Genomic DNA, 14,945 nt, shown 5'->3' with positions numbered 1-14,945 from the left:
TGCACATACCCTCAGGAGGCCTTAAATGCCTCTACATTAATGCTTGTAGTATGGGGAACAAGCAGGAGGAACTTGCCCTCCTGTTAGCTAACACCAAACCAGATATAGTGGGGCTCACTGAAACTTGGTGGGATCCAATGCATGACTGGGCGGTAAACATCAAGGGCTATAGCTTGTATAGGCAGGATAGAAAGGGGAGCAAAGGCGGGTGTGTGGTGCTCTATGTCAAAAAACAATACACATCCTCAGCAAACAGCACCAGGTCTAAGGAAGGGCAGACTGAGGTGCTCTGGGTCAGAATACAAGGGGGTTGGGGGGAAAGAGACTTAACGGTGAGGGTCTACTACAAGCCACCCAACCAGGGAGAAGAGCTGGACCAGGAATTCTCAGGTCAGCTTGCGAAGGCAGTTAAGTCAAGGGATGTGGTCATCATGGGTGACCTAAACTATCCGGACATCTGCTGGGAAGAGCAGTTAGCCAGGTCTGACCGCTCATGTACGTTCCTAGCCGAGTTACAGGACCTCCATCTAACCCAGGAGGTGCACAGTCCCACCAGGGGAAATGCCTTATTGGACCTGGTCCTGGCCATGGGCAACGACCTGGTGAGTGGACTGCGGGTTCTCAACCACCTGGGGGATAACAATCATCGCCTCCTGGAATTCACCATCCAGCGCAGGGTGTCAAAGGCCTGCAGCAAGGCAGCAGCCCTGTACTTCAGGATGGCAGATTTCAGTGAGGTAAGGAGACTAGTCAGGGAGACACTAAAGTCCCGGAGGGGAGGGGATTTGGGAGTCCAAGAAGAGTGGTCGTTCCTGAAGGAGACGATCCTCCAAGCCCAAAGGGTGACAATCCCCACACGGATCAAAGGGGGCAGGAGTGCTCAAAAGCCCCCATGGCTCACCAAAAGCATCCAGGAACATCTCAAAGCCAAAAAGGAGGTGTACACCATCACCAAGGAGGGGCCATCACCAAGAAGGATTATACATTGCTCAAGATTGTAGGGGGGCTGTAAGGAAGGCTAAGGTGGAGATGGAACTGGGACTAGCGACCCGGATCAAGGACAACAAGAAGTCCCTTTTTAAATATGTAGAGGGTAAAAAGAAGGTAGCGAGTAATGTGGGACATGCTTGGAAATTTGGTGGTTTCACTAGACAACAAAGCTAACCTCTTTAACAGATTCTTTGATTCCATTTTTCTGAGCAGGGACAGGGGACAGGGCCATCCCCCACCGCCGGGATCCCAGACAGACCCAGGGGAGGCGCAGCCAAGCCCAGGGTCAGTGAGGACCTAGTCAGGGAACTTCTGGTGGGACTAGACATGTTCAAATCAACAGGTCCTGATGATTTCCACCCCAGAGCGCTGAGGGACTTGGCAGAGGTCATTGCGGAACCCCTGACACAGCTTTATGAGTACTCATGGTGCTCTGGCGAGGTGCCAGAGGACTGGAAAAGGGCCAATGTGGTCCCCATTTCAAAAAAGGGAGGAAAGAGGACCCACAAAACTATAGGTGCATTAGTCTTACCTCAGTCCCGGGAAAGCTCTTTGAGAAAATTATCCAGGAGCACATCTGCAAGGGACCAGCAGGGGAGATTATACTTAGAGGCAATCAGCATGGGTTCATTAGAGACAGGTCCTGTCAGACCAACCTGGTTGCCTTCTACGACCAGGTCATACAACCCTTAGACACAGGTGTTGCGGTGGACGTAGTCTTTCTGGACTTCAGGAAGGCCTTCAACACTGTCTCTCACCCCATCCTCGTTAAAAAAATTAGGCAACTGTGGTGCTGACACCTACACGGTCAGATAGGTTGCAAACTGGCTGGACGGCCGCACCCAGAGAGTGGTGGCAGACGGGCCATTTTTGACCTGGAGGGATGTGGGCAGTGGGGTTCCCCAGTGCTCGGTCCTCAGGCCCGCACTGTTCAACATCTTCATCAGCGACTTGGACAAGGGGTTGAAAAGCACCTTGTTCAAATTCGTGGATGACACTAAGATGTGGGGAGAAGTGGGCATGCTCGAAGAGAGGGACAGACTACAACTAGATCTGGACAGGTTACAGAGGTGGGCAGATGAGAATAGGATGGGTTTCAATATGGACATGTGCAAGGTACTGCACCTGGCGAGGAAAAACCAGCAGCATACCTACAGGCTGGGGAACTCCCTTCTCGTCAGCACAGAGGCAGAAAAGGATCTTGGAGTCACTATTGATTCCAAGATGAACGTGGGCTGCCAATGTGGGGACATGGTCAGGAAGGCCAACTGCACCTTGTCATGCATCCATAGATGCATCATGAGCAGGTCCAAGGAGGTGATCCTCCCCCTCTATGCGATACTGGTCAGGCCACAGTTGGAGTACTGCATCCAGTTCAGGGCACCGCACCTCAGGAGGGATGAGGACAGCATTGAGAGGGTCCAGAGGAGGGCCACTCTCATATCAGGGGGCAGCAGGGTAGGCCCTACGAGGAGAGGCTACGAGACCTGAACTTGTTCAGCCTCCACAAGTGAAGGCTGAGAGGGGATCTGGTGGCCATCTACAAACTGGCCAAGGGGAAACAGCAGGCTATGGGAGAGTCCCTGTTCCCCTAAGCACTACCAGGAGTAACAAGGAATAATGGCCATAAGCTGACTGAGAGTAGATTCAGGCTAGACATCAAGAGGCACTACTTCACAGCCAGGGTGGCCAGGAGCTGGAACCAACTTCCAAGGGAAGTGGTGCTCGCTCCTACCCTGGGGGTCTTCAAAAGGAAGCTAGAGAGTCACCTAGCTGGGGCTGTTTGACCCCTGCATTCTTTCCTGCCCAGGGCAGGGGGTCACACTTGATGATCTGATTAGGTCCCTTCTGATCCTACCAACTATGAAACCTACCCCCATCAGAAGGCAGGCCACCACCTTCTACACCAGTTGCAGTTTTTGGGTGGTTTTCAAGGGCAGCCCGATGTAAAGTGCATTGCAGTAGTCTAGCTTTGATGTTATGAAGACACAGATAATGTTAACCAGATATAAATCTGAAAACAAGGGACACACCAAGACCTAGTTGGTGGAAAGCACTACTATGTACTGCCACCACCTGAAGATTCAGATGGAGCAAAAGATTCTGGAGCACCCTAAGATTGTGAACCTAAATGACAATGGGAGGCTGAGCCCCCAGCAATGATAGGTGTCTGAATTCCTGCTCCCCGCATTTCTGACCCTCCTCACCCCATCCAAAAAAGAAAGTCTTGCAGTCAACCCCCACCACTACCTTGGTTTTGTCTGGATTCAGTTTTAATTGGCTCACCTGCATCCAGTCCCAAACTACAACCAAACTGTGAGGCCACGGTCAGAAGACAAAGAGAGGTCCAGCTGGATGTAATGATGGCACCTCACTCCAAATCTCAGCATAATTTCACACAGTGGCCTCATAACACACATTGAACAGGAGGGGAAAGATGGAGCTCTGTATAGGGGACCCCACAGAAAAGGTCCTGAAAGGATGACAAGCACTCACCCATCACTACCCTCTGAGTCCTCCTTGCTAGGAAAGAACAGAACCAAATAAGAGCAGTGTCATTTAACCACATTATCAGTACCTTAAGGTCAAAGGCTGTATCAAAGGCTGCTGAAAGTTCTAGTAAGATCAACAGGAGAAATTGTGCCCTGCTGATCTCCAGGTGCAGATTAACCAAGGACACAACAAGCATAATCTCTGTTCTCTATTCTAGGATGAAAGCTGTAACGGTCCAGAAAAATGATGGCATCCAGGTATACCTAGAGTTGTCAGGTGACCACCCATTCGATGACTTTCCCCAACACTGGGAGGATAGAGACAGGGCAATAACTGGCTGGGAATTCAGTATCAAATAATAGTTTGAGTAGCAGCCGGACAATTGCAGACCTCAGAGTGTCTGGCACCCTGCCCTCCCAAAGCAAAGTTTTTACAAGCCAACACAGGCATGAGGTCAGTTCACAACTAACTGTCCTCATCCCCTACCCCTACCCCACAAGCACATCCTTTGCATCAGTGGGTGATAGCAGTTAAAAAACTATCCATGTAAACAGCACAAAACCAAGCTTCCTCAACCTCAAACTATGACACTGCAGCAAAAGTGGCAGGTCTCTAAGACAGGACAGACACGGGTGATTTTTAAAGCCTGAAACAGCATGACAAAAAAAAAAAATCACAAATAAACAAATCTACATATACACTATTTAGTAGCCAATTGTTTTTTCTCAGCTTCTTGAACAGCTCATAAAACTGAGCAAATTTGTTTCCCCATTGGATCAAATCACTGAAATTCTTTTTTAAACAAGATTCTGCTGCTTGTTTTCCTAATAACAGATTCAAATCATCTTTAAACTGTCTCTAACAAATAAATATATTGACTATATTTTTCCCTTTGCAGTACAAATTGGAACTGACTAAAGGTTTACATATACCTGAAATCGAATAAGCCTTTTGTGAACCTCAATAGAAATTAACACAGGTTTACAGTCAACCTATTATTGCATTTTTTTCTAAGATTGTTTAATTTCTTCAAGTTTTTCTGTGAATCTACTGAAAGGCAGTGGTTAAAAGGTAACTGTTAGAGCTGTAGGAAAATATACTACAATATATCTAGTATCTTACACATCTATTAAGACTAATTTTGTGTCAATGTCATCATAAAGTTATTTAAGATTTGAGATCACTATTACACACCTATCACAGATTTTCAGGAAAACTAAGCCTGCAGCATAATTTCTGATGCTCTCAAGAAGTTATGTTATTAATAAGTCAGAACATGGTTAAAAAAGCACTAAAATGCTTTTCAATAAATCATGTCATCATACGCATTATGTCAGAGGAACTTTTTCTATACCAAGAACAACCAATCTATACTAACAATATACATGCTAGAGTGCACTGTGCAGCTCAGGGTGCTGTGGCTATGGTTCCAAGCTGGGACTGGAACTGGAACTGCCACCGCCACTGCCTTCTGGACTGGGGTGAAGCAAGTGGCTGGGGGTCAAGGGAACCAGGGGGCAGGAAAGGGCAAGTAGCCAGAGGGCAGGCTGCTCCCCACTCTCTGCCCCCACACACTTCTTTCCCTGCCATACTGGGTGGGTAGGTGGGGACTTACAATTTTCCATGTCAAGAATATAATTATCGGGGGGAGTCGTCTTAAATTCAAAGTCAGCCTGGATTCAGGTAAATACAGTAGATGATGCTGCAGCTAATACAGCAACACCTAGAATTATTTTCTAATTAAAAGTTATTGCTTGAATTTAATTCTTTTTGTGCTAAGGAGTTCTTTATTAATCCACCACTCCCCAATGCTGCAAGACTTGCTCTGCCACACAGAATGTAGCACAATTCCTGTCATCAGCAACAGAAATTACTCACAGAGTAAAAATGAGCTCCCAAGTCTTTTCCAGGCATTTGCTACGGAATCAGTGTTTCTCCGTCTTTTCTTTCCTAGAAGTTTGCAAAATAAACAAACAAATAAACAAACATAGAAAACAATGTTTCTAGAATCAGCTTTCCCTCTCAAAAAATACATGCAGTTTAGTTCTGGGCCAAGAGTAACAATGTGAAATCAAGGAGAACTTCTGCTAAGTTTTTGGAGACAGCTACTAAACTGGAAGATTTCTACTGTAATTACTGATGAGCCAATAAAATAAGTTAAAGGAAAAATATTAAACATAGATTTGTGTATTTTAACAGTATGCTGCACTCCTGTCATGTCATATACTTTAAAACATCCTTCAGCTAGAAGAGAATGCTAGAAGCATTCTATTCATGCTAGAACACAGTAGCACCATGCAAGTTTATGAACTGAATCATGCAGCAAGCAATACCTCTGACTATATTTTAGGATATGAATAAGTTTTGCTAACACAATAAAAATGTGCTCAAATCCCTTTTCATGCTAATCAGCAATCATCAGCAGTCCGAGATTGGGCTATTATAGCATGACCTTATATAATATTTCATTTGGAAGAGAACCAAGCCAAAAAGACAGGGTACAGGGAAGGGGGACTGTAAAGGACAGTCACACATTTCCAAACATAAAAATTTCGATGCAGCCATTAAAAACCCATCCTTCCTCCTACCAAGGTGCAACAGTGCTCCTCATAATTTAAAAAAAATGCGTCTCTGCCATCTCTAGATCATATTTTATAGAAACAAATTTTCAGGAAGAATTGAAACAGACTGCCTGAAGTTTACAGGTCCAGAACATCAGATATGCAGCTGAATGGCAAGCATATGAATTAAAATACTGAACAGAAGGGTGTGCCAAGAATAAAGCTGCTAACCCCCCCCCCCCAACTGTATGCTCTACTTGTATCTAGAACATTCATACAGGACAACAGACACAATCCACAACAAATCTAACGCTGTTCATCTTAAGCCAAGTCTACAGCGGGGAAATTTATACCAAAAAGTCCTGCTGGTTCTAACACTGATAAAGGGGGCCAATAGAAACTGTAATCTAGAGAAGGTTCTGGCAGCTGGAACTCTTTACTTTTCAGTGGGTCTAACCCACCTAGTACTACAAAAAGCTCCAGTGGTTGGAGATGTATCTACAATAAAAGCATAGATCACTTCTAACACCAGCTCAACTGAAGCAGCAGGTTTTGGTTTTTTTTGTTTTTAAGTGCTCTAGTGTTGACACAGCCTAACTGTAGCCTGTAAGATCAACAATGGCACCACCCGTGGAGGTTGTATTTCAAGCCAAAAGCATCATGCTATGTTTCCCTACACGATTTGTGCACTTGCACAATTCCAGAAGGCTCTGTGAAGGACATGCGACTGATTTGATAGGATTAATAGTTTTCCTGGAATAAATATTTCTGAAGTCAAAAGATCAGATTGTATAGCAGTTAATTAGGCTTCTTGGATAGTAATACAGCCAAATAAAAAAACTGCATTTTTCTGATTTAGTAACAGGCTGCCAGTTGGCAATCCACTGACACTGCAACGATTCACATGAGATCTCCAGACATATTAATGACAAAAATACCATGAGAAAAGCCACACAGTTCATGTTTTTTCCATAAGTCCCAATGATGCAAAAAACAAACTAGCTCACGTTGGGCCTGTGGGTAAATAGTTTACAGAAACAAACCACATGTATATTCTGTATGTTGTTTTTTTCACCAGGGACCAGTTTACTTTCATAAATCATGTATTGCACAAATTACATGAATGCTTCACAGACCTCTGATACTATATACCTACACTTCTCTGACCTATAACAGAGAATACAGGGAACATCTATAAAAAGAAAGGTGATCACGAGATTTCTTTTTGTAAGGCATGGTTATGTTCTGAAATCACAAAAGCAAAAACAGACCTAACACACTTCAGTAACTGAAATGTGAAGACATGATGGATGTACACATCTTAAAAACAGAATCCTCCTGTTCCAGAAAAAAACAAGTCTCTCACACACCAGTTATGCAGATGACAGCAAAAGAATAATTGTTGGCTCCTACAATAACATCGTTCACCAATCAAGGTAGTCCAGGAATTAATGTCAGTACACAGAAAAATCAAACCGTATTAAACACATATTTAGTTGTGATTGGGGAACCCTGTTGCCTTTTTACAGAGCATGATGATGATGCACTAACACCATCACAGGCCTGGGACACTCTGCTAGGAGAAACATCAATACTCAGCCCAGGCAAGTTGATATAAAACCCAAGCTTCTTGTTGGTTTAGCCATTTTCCCTGCAGTCCCCACTGCCTTAGCTAATATTGGTGATTCCCCCCAACTAGTTTTATCATCCAGTCATCTTGGTTTCCCCCACTCCAGTCCTTGTTACCCTCCCCCAACTCCTTTGCGCTGAGCTGCTGGCTTGCCTCTTCACCTCCATCCTTGCTGGAAAACTACTAATCTGTCCTTCCTCAATCTTTATTTAGCTGTGATTACCTTCGTCCCCACCTGCCCCCCCATTTGTCTCCCTAATTCAGCTGCTCCTTCTCTCTTCCTTCTCATCCTCGTTGACTTAACTCCTGGCCCCTTCCCCAATGCTCTTACCTCTTGGCCTCAATGAGTGACTCCAGTGGATGCAATTAGCTTTGCTGTACACTGGGGTCGAGAGTCCACGGCACCCTGGCCCAAACAGGTGTAGTGGGTGGGGATAATGCCCCTCCCCCAGGACTCCTGCCCCTCACTTTCTGCAGCCAGCCCCCCGTGAGAATACCAGCAGCCACGGCTCACTATTTGGCAGCATGTCTCCCTTCGCCAATTCCCCCTGCGCAGAGGCAGAGGATCATTATTCCGCAAGTCCCTGCAGCGACGTTCTGCGCAGGCGCCAAATAGCCGGAGAAGCAGAATCCGGCTGTTCTCAGCGCTTCCCTTCAAGATGCGCATGCGCCGTCACTCTACGCTCCTTCCTCCCCCAACCCAACCAAACTGCGCAGGCGCATACTCCTTCCATTGGGACGCCGGGTCACGCCTACCTCTGTGACGTAATGCTTCTCCCAACCTCCGCCTGGCCCAGTACGCACGCGCTCTTGCCCTGAACACCCGGCGCCGCGATTGCGCATGCGCGCTCGCCCCTCCCTGCTCTTTTGCCTAAAAGCGGCTCACTTTGTGGCCGCGGGATGGAGCATGCGCCGTTCTTCTTTGCGCCCCTCAGCACCAGGAGCTCACTATTTAGCAGTGAGACTTGTCGCAGGGCCAGTTAAACAGTGGCCGGGGGCAGACGCGCGGGGTTCCCTCGCTCCCAGCCAGGCGGTGTCTCCCCCGGGGGCTGCCGCACACGCGGCCCCAGGGGCGGAGAGGACAGTCCTGCCAACTCCTCCCTGACGGGTTTTCGGATCTCGCTCGGCCCCCACGTCCCTCCCGCCTCACCTGCGAGCGGCACCACGGGCTGCTTCCCCTTGTGGTCTCCTCATACTGCCCTAAACTGACACATCCGGGGCTTCCCGGCGACACCGCCTCTCCGCGCCGCGACGCCACGCTCGGGGGCGGAGAGACGTAGCGCGCATGCGCGGCGCGCAGGCCAGGCGGGGGAAGGCGGCAAGGACGTCGAGCGAGCGCAAGGTGCCGCGCTCGGGTGAGAGAGACGTAGCGCGCATGCGCGGCGCGGAGATGAGAAAGGCGTCGAATGAGGGTCGAGCGCCAGGCGGGTGAGTGAGTAGAGGCGTCGCGCTGAGAAGGTGTAGCGCCCATGCGCAGGAGGGGGGTTGTCGAATGAGGAGTGAGCACGAGGCGCCCTGCTGCGGGTAGGTGGGGCTGGAGAGAGACCTAAGGTATAGGAGGGGTGTGGAGGGGAAAGGACTGGGAGGGGACCTGACTGCATGTTCGCCTCCTCTTTCTGGCCTTTCACTAGCGTTGCCAGGTGAGTCTTAAATATGAAATCAGGCGTTTGATCAAATTGAACTGTATTTGCTGAGAAACTATCATATGCTGATAACTGCCTCAAAAATTATTGTATGTATTAAACACTCTTACTATTATTGATCATGCATTGTACAAGAGTTGAAATTATTGTACAAGTAGGATAATTATGGTTCATATGGCAATGCTGGGGAGTGCTGCCCTTTCCTGCCCAGGGGTGGAACATGGATCCCCAGGACCAGCCCCAAATGAGACAGGCAGGTCAGCTCAAGGGCCTAACCACTTGCATGGCCCAGCATCCTAGCACCCTTCCTCCAACCAAAGCATGGTACCCTTAACACATAGGGAGGAAAGGCAGTAAACTGTTTATGTCAGTGGTGTCCTACTCTTTGGCCTGGTGGGCCCCGTGCACAGTGTCCACCAGTGGGCCATATCTGGACAGTGGTCCTGATCCTGTGTGACTGGGCCCCATCCAGGGGATCCAGCTGCATGGGGAAGCAAGAACATGGCCTGGCTCTGACCTACTGGAGCTTGAGAATTTGGTAGTGGGAGAAGGTGGCAGTATTGCCACTGGTCCCCTGCTGCCAAATTTCCTGGTGGGTGGGGATGCATCTGCCCATGGGCTGGAGGTTGAGCACGCTTGGTTGTGGCGCTCAACTTTTTGGACCCGCAGGCCATGTGAGTGGTTCAGGGCTGGTCTGCAGAGCAAATGGGACCTCATGGACTCCAGCTGAGTCTGCACACACAGATCAGGCCCCACACAGCCTTGGCTGGCCCCTGCCCATCAGGATTGGGCCCTGCATCCCTTCCCATCCCCCACCAAGCCCCGTGTGCTGGGTTTGGGCCCCACAGACTGGATGACCCAGCACCACGGTCTGGGGCTGGTCAACAGGCAGGGGATTGAGTCCCTCTGGTCTACATTCACTTCTGTTCCAACCTGAACGTCTCCCATCCTTAATGGCAGCCTAGATTGAATTGTGTGTTTGTTTTCCATAAACAATTACGTTCTCTACATTTGAGAGAGAGCTTCTTTTAAAACTTACTTTAAGGGCAGGTTTAGGTAGAAATCATAGGAAAGTAGGGCTGGAAAGGACTTCACAAGATCATACACTCCAGCTTCTTGCTCAAGGTAGGATTATCCTTGACTAAATGTGAGATCCCGTTTTGAGCAGAAGATGGACTAGATCAGAGGTTCTCAAACTGTGGTCCGCAGACCACCACTGGTCCATGAACTCCATTCATGTGGTCCTCAGAAAAGTTGTGGAACAATCAAGAATATCTGTACTTGTAAGGTATGACTACTGATATTAAAATATGAGTTGTGTGCTTTAACTTGTAGAACAAAAAAGCGTTTAGTAAGTGGTTCGCTGAGACCCTCATCAATTTTCAAGTGGTCTGTGAAAAAAATGTTTGAGAACCACTGGAGTAGATGATCTTTTGAAGTTTTTCCCAGCCCTATCCTTATAGGATTCTATGTCTTTTAGATCTCCTGTGTTTGTGGGTCTTCTCTTGTCTTGTCCTCTTCAAACCAGTTTCTTAAGATTTTTATGAAAAGAGGAAAACCTTCACAGTTAATAGTCCTGTCATTGTCCCTTAACATATCTTGAGTGTGGAGACATTGTCCTGTGATATTCTTTTCCCTCCTTTATTTTTTTTTTCTACAAACAAGATTGGTGATATATTTTTGCAGACCAACTATATAATAGGGAAAGATGCTAAACAAGCTTTTCAGCACAAAGTGCCCTTAAAGTCTCAGAAGTAGAAAGAAATTTAAATACTAAGTAAAACAATTGATTCAAGTGTTGGAGGGATGGCGGGGATTCACTTTCCTCAGAAGTGTTAGGTGTTGGCTGTAGCAGAGGTGTGGCAGTGCTTCTGCTGGGACTAAAACCCAGAGGTTGCTGGCTGTAGGATCTTGCCTCTTTACTCAGGGTCAGTCCGTTCATGTCATTTTGGGTCAAGAAGGAATTTTACCCTATGGTCAGATTGGTATGGACTTGGGGGGAGGGGGGCATCTTTCTCTGTAGTGGTGTGGTGTGGTCCTCTTCCTTGGATCTCTTAAATACGTTAGCAACCTTTGCAGCAGCAGTACACTGGCTAGTGGTGTCTCCCTGCTTCACTTGTGGTGGATTAAGGTGCTGTACCTTGTGGATGTGTGACCGGGTTTACAGTGTAGTTTTAGTAGTAGGTTAGACAAGGATTTGTATGAGATAGTTTGGGTAGGGATGATCCTGCCTCTGGCAGGAGATTGGACTAGATGACTTCCAGAGGTCCTTTTCAGCCCTACTTTTCTATGATTTTTTGATTATGTAAATGAGTTTGGTTGCTTAAAAAAAGAGTCAGTAAACCTGTGGCAAAGAGAAGTTATTAGAAGCAGCTACAGACCAACTAAAGAGAGATTTGAAATAGAGCCATCTACTTATGTAAAAAAGTAAGGCCATGCAATAGGGGGAAAAGGTCCTTCTTACCAAACTATTTTTTCCCAGATAATCTCCAGTTACAGTAAGCCAATATGGCTGTACAGCAGTGGTTCTCAACCTTTTTAGTTTCAAGGCATCCCTTGAAAAATACAGTTTTAGCTTTCACTTGTTCTTTTCTTTCTCTCACTTTTGCTCTCGCTGTCTCATTCTTTCAAGACTTTGGAAACATAATAGAGCAGTTCTTCTGTTACAGATAACTCAGAAAGATTACAAAACATTGGAATGTTTTTGATGTGATAAATTCCTATTTGAAACATCTGGCTTTGTCTGATGAATCATCTCTAGGTGTTTGAACACCTAACACTGCTAATATTGCATGGCACAACCCCATCACATTCTTAACAGGAACTCATGGCACCCCAGGGTGCTGTAGCATCTTGATTGGGAATCAGTTGTACAGAAACATCCTAATAAACAAGTCAACATGCAGTACTCCTAAATTATTACAGATCAGCTCCAGGTCCGCTCCAGGTAGCGCATCAGGGAGGGTGTTATCGTGCAAGGCACTTAGTCTGTACTAACCTAGCCTGGATTTGAACTAGAATCTTATCAGCTGATACGGGTCTGTAACGTGTTAATGCATAGTCCCTCATCTTATTTTGATTTCCAAATGTCACTTAATGAATGCAGAAAAGGGCCATATACAAGCGTAAGGCTTGTTCAGGCAAAATCAGAAGTTTTGGGACCTTGATAATTATAGAGGTTTTTTCCACCTATCCCTAAAATGCAGACATTTCTGTGTTGGAAAACCACATTGTTTCTATTAGATGCAAAATTAATTTATAAGTAATAACAATTAATGAAAAATTCCCTTTCCAAATGAAATTGCAAGGAAACAAGGAAATGCCATAAAATGGAGCCTCTAAAACTGACGTGCCTGCTCTTAATAGACGTGCACGTACTGTTTGATGTTAAGTGCTTAGAGAACTGGGTTCATATTTCAGCTGATAGTAGTTCCAGCACCATTGCCTCAGTACATCATGCTATGACACTGTTCTGTACTGACTCAGAATAGTGTGGTTTATCTTCCACCAATATTTCCTGCAGCACACTATGCTATCTTGGCAGGTGTCTCATCAAGTAATGAACAATTCTTGGACCTTGTTTTTCTTTATTTAGATTTCACAAGCTGATGCCCATAGTGACAAAGCAGCAGATTATGTTGCATTGTCATGAAGAAGTCGCCTTTAGTGTTGATTCTGAAAAATACAGGATTTCCGTCAGCATTAAAATTTTGTGGGATGAACAGGATTTTATTTTCTTATCATAATTTTCCATTCTTTTCATCTTTAGTGTTCCAGTTAGAGACTGTGGGGTCTTCTGCAACAATCTTATAGTCAGAATGCAGAGAAGTAAAAATTCTACTTCTACTGAGAGCAAATGGAGGTTTTCCTTCAGCTCAAATGATACGGTTGCTGCTTTGGTCCATGAGTTTCTGTTTAGATCAAGCAGAGGCAGATTTTTCCCATTTTCAAGACGGTCTATATGTGATTTAGATAAGTTATCTTTACCTGTATGAAGAATTCATGTTTCCCAAAAGGTGTAAAATAAGAAATTAAATTATAACATTCCTTTGAAAATTCAAATACAGAATTCCTTCTAACCCTCCTGTGAACTATGTAGAAGACCAAACTATCCTCTGCTCGGTGGCTGTGCAATGGAAAAGGGAAAATGGCATGTTTTGGAAAGAAAAAGTGACATCATGTCTTCAGTATAGAACAGCAATGAGATTCCTTCAATTCCTATGTGGAGGTAACTGTTTGGAGCTTCAGAGTTTGCACAGTGGCAAACTGATGTGAGTTTTGACACTAGTGTGCATATGGGAGTACTGAACCTTCCAGTACACTCATGTGAGGGATAAATTCCCAGTTCTCATTTGAATAATATGAGACAGGTTGTTGGGTTTTTTCCCTCCATGAAAAAGATGCAGAAAATGCCAGTGTAGAAATGACTTTGGAGGTGTTATTTCTACATCTTTTGTGTAAACAAAAGTTTGATTTTATGTGAAGCCGATTAAACTGATGTCCTTGAAAGAGTTGTATGTAAGAATTTTAAATAGATTGTGCTTTATAAATATTCACTTCCCCTTTGGTTTTAATTATTTTGTTCCTACATTTTCCCTTTCAATTTACCAAATATCTAGAAATGTAATTAGAGAGAGGCTGAACTCGGAGAAAGCTGCCAGCATTTCTACATCATGATTAAAAATATCAGCCATCCCTTTAGTGAGAGACTGAAAAACAGGATTCTTATAATTACCATCCCGTTATCCAGGAAAAAATCAGTAACACGTACAGATACAGACTTATTGAAAATGCAGCACTAATTAAAATCTCATATAGACTCCTGACGATCAGGTGGCTATGAAAACAGTTATTTAATTATTTCCTCTATTTGCTATCTTTGTTACAAAAACAAACAAAACCGTTCTAAACAAAGCCCATCTCCAATCACCGGAGAGACTTAATGAGGCTTTTATATATGCAACAGTCAAACAAACAATGGAAGTTATTTGATTCACCTCTCCTTATGCCAGTGGGAAATCTGCATAAGTCATTTACCAAACATAGTCCAAAAGAAATGCTTCAGCATATCCACAGGCAATAATGTGCTCATCCTTGGTCTGAAGATAGTTATTGTTTTGTTTTTCTTTTTAAAGTACAGATTTAAAAAATGAATTTTGGTATTATACGTTTCACATGTGGTTTCACCATGACATTTTTTAATAACCATAAGACAGATGCTAGATTAATATTCTATTAGGCTATCCAGTCCCTCCTTCCAGAAGTTCAAGATCTTTCCCCAGCCCAATACAAAGCCTATATTAGATAATTTTGAGATAAGTAATAAACTTCATTGTAGTTGCTGAATGTTGAGGAAATGGTGAGTCCTGGCCCAGTTTAGTGATCGGAGAAGGAGCTTCTGAGATTGTGATTGTTCCAAGCATGCCTATAAACTAGATCCGGGGTCCCGACATGTGACCTGAAAAGTGTTTGTTTGCAGGCCTGCCAATGAACTTTGCAGTGTTAGCCATCAGTGCTACATCTGTTGAACACGAAGTATTGCATTGAAACATTTTTGTTATGCAGCCCCCAAAATGATGCCCTACCCATTAAGTTGCCCTCCATGAGCAGAATTTCAGGAATCTCTGC

At 45.1% G+C, this 14,945-nt stretch overlaps 1 protein-coding gene across 3 annotated transcripts in view; it reads right to left on the bottom strand.

Annotated features, from left to right (window-relative positions):
* The window catches only part of SPOP (speckle type BTB/POZ protein), a 62,940-nt gene extending 54,030 nt beyond the window's left edge, over nucleotides 1–8,910 (bottom strand). For 2 of the 3 annotated variants that reach the window (XM_019523629.1, XM_019523627.1), the window contains exons 1-2: nucleotides 8,825–8,910; nucleotides 5,362–5,433 (exon numbers count right to left, since the gene is read on the bottom strand). The gene's annotated coding sequence lies outside the window, so the exon portion shown is untranslated. Of the gene's footprint in view, nucleotides 1–5,361; nucleotides 5,434–8,005; nucleotides 8,308–8,824 lie in introns of those variants that run through there. The other variant, XM_019523628.1, reaches the window with a different exon arrangement.
* Between the last annotated feature and the right edge of the window lie 6,035 nt (nucleotides 8,911–14,945).

This window comes from Gavialis gangeticus, unplaced genomic scaffold, assembly GCF_001723915.1.
Source record: "Gavialis gangeticus isolate Ggan-Ray unplaced genomic scaffold, GavGan_comp1, whole genome shotgun sequence".
Classification (NCBI taxonomy): Eukaryota; Metazoa; Chordata; order Crocodylia; family Gavialidae; genus Gavialis; species Gavialis gangeticus.
The sequence above is the reverse complement of the archived record's forward strand: the minus strand, read 5'-3'. Positions and strand labels throughout refer to the sequence as shown.